Source organism: Helianthus annuus, chromosome 16 (assembly GCF_002127325.2).
Source record: "Helianthus annuus cultivar XRQ/B chromosome 16, HanXRQr2.0-SUNRISE, whole genome shotgun sequence".
NCBI lineage: Eukaryota > Viridiplantae > Streptophyta > Magnoliopsida > Asterales > Asteraceae > Helianthus > Helianthus annuus.
In genome coordinates, this window is record NC_035448.2 from 6,972,321 (window position 1) to 6,981,291 (window position 8,971).

Consider the following 8,971-nt stretch of genomic DNA (forward strand, 5'->3'; position numbering starts at 1 on the left):
TAATTTTACTAAAATAATTTTTATTCCATTTAGAAAATTGATTAACGCAAATGGCTTAATTAGGAAAGGTAGAATCAGTAAACTTTCCAATATCCATTTCAACTTCAGTCAAGTAGGATACATAATCATCAAAGTTAAACCTATATGACCTCCGTAGTTTATTATTGGGTTGTATAATGAGTTTCAGATTTATGGATTAACTCTTGATTAAGTTGCTATCGCTTTCAAGATTCTAAGTGTGTAAGAGTTGGTGGCGTATGGTGTACAAGAGGTGTAATCGGAGTAAAAATTAATAAGTCTCTCCCCCCGCCTCTTGTACTTCTTGCAAGTCCTGATAAGGACTATTACTGCTCCCACTGACTTAGAAATCTTTAACAATTTAGCATGCTTATGGTCAACATTAGGAGACCAATAAATTCTAATAGAGTAACAAATTAATGAAGTTACCCCTTGTAGTTTCTCTGTTTGAGGATTCCAATTATGGCAAGAAATATGATTGTGCCCACGTCTAAGCAACAATGAAACTTTTGTTAAAGTAGTAGTATATTCTTAAAGAGAAAAGTTGTGAAGGAGCAGTGTCTTGTACAAGAGGTACAAATTGATGTAACAACAAGCTTTCACTCCCCTACCTCTTGCAACGCTCGCAAGTTAAGATAAAGACACTTAATGCTCCCACTAACCTTTTAGATCTCTAGAAATGCTACAAGATGAGTTTCAGTGATGTACGTGTTGTGGGAACCTTTCATATATGTTAGACTTGATTTCCTTAATGTCCAGATGTTATAAAATATTTGAGGACATATTTAGAAGGAATCATAGTATACATGAATTAATTTCTTTAATATCTTTATTCATATAAGACATATTAAATACAAGTAAATATTATGATAAATGAATTATGTCTGAATATTCCATTTTGGGATAAGTTCCAATGAAATATAACTTGTAATGGAACTTAATTTATTCCCTTAGCCATTTAAATATTAAGGCTTATAACACATGCTCATAAGTCATTAAGAATGAGATTTGATAATATTTCATCCTTCATTAACCTAGTCATGATTTCTCATGAAATTTAGTCTTAATGGATGGAATTTGTAAGTCTCATTTTTCTTTTGTTAAATTTTCATTTTCATGATAACAAAAGGTTGTGAAAAAGTGTAGCATCATCTAGTGCTATCTTATAAGGTTTCTATCCAGATTGAGATGACAAATAATATGAGAGTTTAAGGTAAGAGTGACTTTGTTTTAACCATGTGAACCTCACAACTGTCATAATGTAGCTTTCATATTGATACTAAATTCTGAATAATCTACAGAATATATAAGGTATCATAAAGCCTAATGATAAAACAATTTATTATGGTTCTTATAGTCTTAACATAAAATTTTGCCACTAACTCTCATATTAATTATTTGTTGATTTCTGGTAAGGAAACACAAAGAACTAGAGTCAACTCGTCATGTGTTGATTGGAATATCATCATTAGCAGACTTAAATATCATAAATTTCTGACTACTTATCTTAGCCAGCTGTTCCATTGAATAATGGATAGTCTCGATGCTCATGCCTGGTTTAGTGACACAAATTTGTAGCGAGACTTTCCTTTTGAAGAAACTTATAGCTGGAAATAGTACTTGTACACTATCGCTGAATCTTAAAAGTATCCTCCTTTAAGGTTTAGTGGCGGTGAGATGAACAACATCTAATTTTCCAGTTTCATGCATTCCTTTTCCTGTACATATGCTGCTAATCAACACACTCGTTTTCCTTTGGTACTCTTGAGTGGTATAGTTGATTCTTAAGGCAACTTATGGTATTGGTGGAAAAGTTATATGTAATGCACCAGAAAAGTGTACTGATTTCCATGTGTAAACCTTTAAATTATGGGTCATGGTATTGTACACCATGATGTACTCGCATATGCCACTAACTTTATAGTAAGAATCTAGAGTAATGCATGCATCTTAGGAGTTATTTTGATTCTTCCAAAGAAAACAAATTAGTCTTCGGAAATTTAGAATCTAGAATAGCTCACATGATAGCAATAATTAAGTTAGTTCTTGATTATCATAAAAGATATAATGGTTGACTTATCCCACTAGTCATACTCTAGTTGTCTTCTGGAAAACTTTTATCAGAAAAGAGCAGTAGGATTATCATATCTTAAGAAATAATCAACAAAATAACAAGAGCAAATTTTGTAGAAACTCTTTAGTAAGCAAAACATTTTAGGTTTTGAAATTAGAGTGGATGAAATAGATGAGATACAAACCTAAGAAGAAGCTTGGAGTGATTTACATTATGGGGTAATCAAGTAAGGCACACACAAATTATTATATTGAAGATATAGTCTACTATAACACCAAAATAACAGACTAATTTAAGATTCTACCTGAATTTTGGCTTCGCTTTGGCTTTGACCAAAATTCAGACATTATGAACGTACATAAATAACAAATTGTCTTGATGTTCTATAATAAATCTGGCTTCGCTTTGGCTTTGACCAAAATTTATGCATTATGAACATACATAATAGACTGACTTATTGTTCTACATGAAATTTGGCTTCGCTTTGGCTTTGACCAAATTTCATGTATTATGAACATAAATAAATAAAACCAACTTAATGTTCTGCCTGAATTTTGGCTTCGCTTTGGCTTTGACCAAAATTCACGCATTATGAACGATATAAAATAATAAACCTCGGCTTAATGTTCTACCTAAATTTTGGCTTCGCTTTGGCTTTGACCAAAATTCAGCATTATGAACGATATAAATAATAGACCGTCTTTAGTGTTCTACATGAACTCTGGCTTCGCTTTGGCTTTGACCAAAATTCACATATTATGAACACACATAAATATAGACTGTCTCAATGTTCTACATGAACTCTAGCTTCGCTTTGGCTTTGACCAAAATTCATGTATCATGATGAACATACATACACAATAAGGTAAAACACATAAATATAACATAACACCTTTGGGCCAGAAATGAAATATTTATGTAAATTAGGCTAATAATTCATTATGTATGTCATTAAACAATTAGTTGTTGGGTTCATTATCCAATAATACACGTAATAACATAAAATGACATAAATTAAAGTTGGGCCATTCGCAAGTTATGGTCATACGAAACCAAATAAAATAAGGCTTCCAAAAGTTAACATAAGGCATGCGAATTCGTATAAACGTTATGCGAAAATTTATGCAGAAATAATTTATACAAAATATCACATGCGAAAGCTTAATATATAATTTTTTTTTGTGGATCATACAAAAAAGTCAATTAATTAATTTCATAAATTAAATGAGCCATGCGAAATTGGAGATAGGATTCACACCAACAAATATATACAATTTAGTTTTGATAGCCATCGACATAAGGCAAGGCACTAAATTTTAAATATAATGACTGATCAATTAACCGTATATAAAACACATCATAGCAATCTAAACCCATCAATTAAGGTTCAACACAAATAGTTCATATATATGAACTAAAATTGCCAATAATCATAATCGTGAATGAAGACAGATATATATTAGTATTTAATAATTCATAAGAAAAATCATTCCAATCAATTATTTATGTGAGAATTAATAGAATTGATTCATGCATTCAATTCATGAAATGCAACTAAAACGTTGCTTAGACTAAAATTATTTATGTGAGAATTAATAGAATTGATTCATGCATTTATAAAATTAATATACCATAAATATAAAACTAATATACCATTAATTCACTAATTAATCACATTGAATAAAGAATTGCAATAGAGTATTGTGAAACCCAATAGACAAAACACAATTAAAAATATGTCACTAATTAAAATCACCATCAATTGCAATTCAAGATGATGTAAATATAGTTAAAAAGACAATTCTTTGTTTTGGATTGTATGCCATATATTTTCGGTTATCAAGAGTGTCAGAATGAAACATTTGAAAATGAATATATTTTACTTCCATAAGAAAGACATTACATCATTATTGCCAGCTATTTGAATTGTTCAAAAGAGCTCGTGATATTATTAACAAATTGACTTACATGATTTAACTTCTAAATCAACTTGCAGGTTAGAAGATCATGAAACATAAAACATGACAACAAATCGATTTATATTTATATGATCAACCTGATATAATCAACATTGCTCTGATACCACATGTTGATTATATCTATAAACATGGGTCAAAATATAGAACCTATTCATGTTTATTCAATCATAACGTAAATATAGATACCAAGTTAGAGACACTTACTTGTGGGAGTGGTCATCTTTGAAGACGAAGATAAGGCCATGATTCCCGTTATGGTACCTTAGGTTGATGGATCACCTTAGAGAGAATTTTTTAGTATTTTAGTATTGGTGTTCTTAAGGAGTTTTTCATACCTTTTTATCAATACCAATGATCAATATATAATGATCATAAGTGATGGTAGGTTATGAAAACTCTTTACATTCTCTATTAAAGGTACCTAAAGGGAAATCATAATTGCCCCTTAAACTAATCAATAATTACAATTACTACCAACAAGTAATTGTCAGGGATTAGTTATGTCATATTGGTAATGTTACAAAATGATCCGTAAGGCCACATCAATGGGTTATTCTAACACTGGCAACACCAAATCTTTGTATGTAACTTGTATGCAATTTATAGCTATAGAATTGATGCTTTATCATACAAATACAGCATATTGAGAAAGACAATAGGCAATAGAAACAACAGCTAAAGCAAATGTGTATATTCAGGAGATTGTATGGCATCGTTCTGTTTCAATGAAGTTACGTAGGTTCAGCTCAAAGTTTATTTGAGAGGGGGCAAGTACCTGGATCATGAAGTGTCCACTTTATAGCTATAAAATTCTTAAAACCAATACTTGCAAGCTGCCTCATTGCCAAATCACAATTTCCATCTACAATAATTTGCTCCTTACAAAATGCTCAGGAGTATACTGAAAATGTAAACAAAATCAATCTCACATTAACAAACAATTCAATTCATAATCAAAAATATATATATCATCCACCAACACATAATTCGTGATATTTTGGTCAAAATCAACGTAGAAAACGCAATTAAGAACCAATATGAAAAAGGTTGCACCAACTGAATATTATATAATAATTATATGAGATAAAATGTACATATACTCAAGTTAACACACAAACATGTACCTTTCGTTCACCAACTAACTTTGAAATGAAACACGCAGCTCGTAGGGGTCGCCAAATTTCTGATAGAAACCCGTGTCGCGTTTCATTTTGTTTTGCACTGATATCAACACAACATCCCACTACCATCGATTGTACACCATACCCGACACCACCAGAGGAAGCTTCATCCTAACTTATCTATGGCTAGAGAGGCTGAACGCACCTGAGTAGAATGGCAGGAGGCCATGAGGTGGTTGAATGCGAATTAGAGTACGAATCAGGAAGGTCGTGATCGTAACTTGAAAATCCACAAGCAGCGGTGAAACTGTTATCAGAATCATAATCCAATTCGTTGTCATCTTATATCCAAAGCTTGAGCTCAACACTTCAACACAAAATTTGTTAAACTGAGATTTTCATCATAAAACAAATTAGTTGGAAGGCTACCACCATTAAAGTTATCGCTCACATCTCTACAACCAAGTAAATGGAATTATTAGGAAAAAAAAGTAAACCCTAAAACACAGACACATTCACACATATACAATGGTGTGGAACGAAGAAAATGCCCCAATGGTATCATTTACAGTTATGTAAAAATAATCAAAAGAAACTTGAAAAATACCACAAAACTAAAAGAGAAGGATAGAACATACAGAAGACAAATCAAAATTATAAAACTACACACATTAAAAATAATTTTACATTTCTCTTTTTCATAGGTCAGCTTCCCGAACTTGTAGCTCATTATCTCTCTTCTTGAAAGCCTTTAACAAAATTCCATTATTTTCAAGATTTGACATAACAAAATAATGAGAAGAATAAAGTAATAATGATGCAGTTTCGCATGCAATCAAATGGCTCAAGAACGATTAGTAATCAATGACGATAAATACGAACCAAAAGGTTCAAGAATAAAGTTCTTTCAAACAAATTCAATAAAAAAACTAACTAACAATAAACCATAAATCCCTTATTTATAGTTCAACCACGAGACTTATCAAATAGGAAACAAAATAAAAAAGATTAGGAAAATAAATTTGAATTAATAAAATATATCTTGGATGCTCTGCATCAAATAAACTCATAAAATGTAAATGATACAATGTACAGAAGCAACATCAAACATATGAGTGGTTGAGTGGTTTGGATCAGAGACCTTCATTGTTCGTGCATCCTATTACTTCATTCAAACTAAATAACAAAATAATAACATTAAACAGATACAACAATTGATTAAGGCATAATAAAAGATAAAATATGAAAACAATAATTTTTTTTGAAACAGTAGCAAAAAACTAATCTGGAAAAAAAAATCTATACACAATATAATCTAAAACGACATTTTTTTAACACAATCATACCTATTGATCTAAAACACAATGATACCTATATTTCTTTAATAACTATATATATAACGAACAAATATGTTAAATTGTATGGAATTAATAATAAACGAATTTACAGTAAAATAAGATAATGATCACAAATCTCGAAAACCCTAGATTAATCAAGGGTAACAGAATCAAATCGAACAAACTAATAACACAAAATCCACATTAATACCACCATTAAACACCAGAAGAGCGGCAACGACGGTTGTGAATCACCAGCAATGGCAACAAACAGCTGCAACATCAATCAGAGTGGAACCTGTTGGAGAATGATTAGGGTTTAATTAGAAAGTTTGTAAGAAAATAAGAAGAAATATAATCAAGAATCAAGAATTGACTAATAGAAAAGGGAATCGTACCTTGGTGAAGGGATTCAATTTTGAGACGAATGAGAGGGAGATGTAAGATTGAAGATGCAGAAACCCTAGATCATTGTTGAAGATTAGATGAAATCGAATAGTGAAAACGTACATTTGGAATCGCCATGTAGAATACGACAGAGATTTAGAGATTTAAGGTTCTTGATTAGAAGAAGCTTCAATCAAAGAAAGTTAGGTTTAGAGCATTAAAAATTCAGAAAAAAAACTTACATGTTGCTTACAATCGCAATTGGGGATGAAGATACATAGGGTTGCTTCACAGGGAGACGGCTAGGGTTTCTTCATGGAGGCAGAATGTGAATGAGGGAGGTGGAAGCGTGGTGAAGAAGCTGAAACCCTAGTGCGATATGTGAAGTGAAGTTTCTATACGGGTTATAACAATATATAGGCACACGTGATTATGACCCATATTACAAAACGGGTCCGTATGACTCATGCACCACAGGGAGAACAAAGGGATGCAACTTTTGGCGGGAAAATGAGGAATAGAGGCTCTAGATGGGTGACATGTGTCCCCTAATTAAGGCTTTTATTAGGTTGTATAGATTCAGCAAGTATATAACACCATTCAGCAAGTATATAACACCATTCAGTAAGTATATAAACCATTCAGCAAGTATATAACACCATTCAGCAAGTATATAACACCATTTATTGACTAAACATCTGATCGAAACATATTTTTTTTCTTTATATAAGTATAGCGATATGGTACTCATATTAAAGATAAAAAACGCTCGTTATTATGGTGTAATTTTTTTTTAAAAAAAAGTTACGTATAAAAAGTTATTGACGTTTAAAAAAGACGGGGGGAAGTTACATGTGCATTACCTAATTTCTAGTGGGTTTAAAAGACTATATTGCCCCTAGATATTTCAAATCAGTCCAAATTAATGAAAATATTTTACAATTTGGTCCCTATTATCTCAACCATTAGATCAAAAGATCTAATGGCTGAGATTTTTTCTTACCCTTCTCACACTTTAGGCCTTTTTTACAGGATCCTCTACCTATAATAACATAAGTTGTAGATTCTAAACATTTTGATAGATGCACACCAAGTGCTCGATGAAATGCATTAATTGATAAATGTGTGAATTATGACGATTATTGATATTTTTTAAAGTTTAGAATGTGAGGAGTCTTTGTATGAAATAGAATGGATTGTTATAATTCAAGAATGAATGTGTTGAATGTAGGTGTGAAGGAGGAAAGTTTAAGCGGACGGAAACTTCAAGCCTCACAAGACGGAGGTACGTTACTTGTACGATTAAAGTTTACTTGTAGTAATGTTTATTGATATATATTGTGGTATTCGTTATGCGTTATAGAATGGTCATGTAATCAACCCATCACTAACGGGTCAAAGAATAAGAATGTTATGTTTAGAATGAATATATATAGACGAATCCGGTACGAACGGGTCGCATTAAAAGAATGTATGTTGGAATGTTATGTAGTCGAACCGTATGAACGGGTCGCACTAAAAGAATGTATGTTGGAATGTTATGTAGTCGAACCGTATGAACGGGTCATACTAAAAGAATGTATGTTGGAATGTTATGTAGTCGAACCGTATGAACGGGTCGCACTAATAGAATGTATGTTGGTATGCTATGTAGTTGAACCGTATAAACGGGTCGCACGAATAGAATGTATGTTGAAATGTTATGTAGTCGAACGACTCGAACAGTATGAACGGGTCGTACTAAAAGAATGTATGTTGGAATGTTATGTAGTCGAACCATATGAACGGGTCGCACCAATAGAATGTATGTTGGTATGCTATGTAGTCGAACCGTATAAATGGGTCGCACGAATAGAATGTATGTTGAAATGTTATGTAGTCGAACCGTATGAACGGGCCGCACGAATAAAATGTATGTTGGAATGGTATCTAGTCGAAACGTAGGGAATACGCCAAACAACTAGAATAAGATATTTAAGAATGTTTATATAAATAACTTAATGAGAATGGGCTGGATTATGGAAGTAAAATAAGGAATGCGAATTTGATAGTTGG

General features: G+C 31.9%; 1 long non-coding RNA gene across 1 annotated transcript; it reads right to left on the reverse strand.

The window, feature by feature from the left end:
* Window positions 1-6,562: 6,562 nt before the first annotated feature.
* On the reverse strand, window positions 6,563-7,271 carry LOC110918586. The gene is made up of 3 exons (XR_002581426.2): window positions 7,159-7,271; window positions 6,928-6,992; window positions 6,563-6,827 (listed from the first exon to the last, which is right to left on the reverse strand). It is a non-coding gene; the product is annotated as an uncharacterized LOC110918586 (long non-coding RNA).
* Window positions 7,272-8,971: the final 1,700 nt, after the last annotated feature.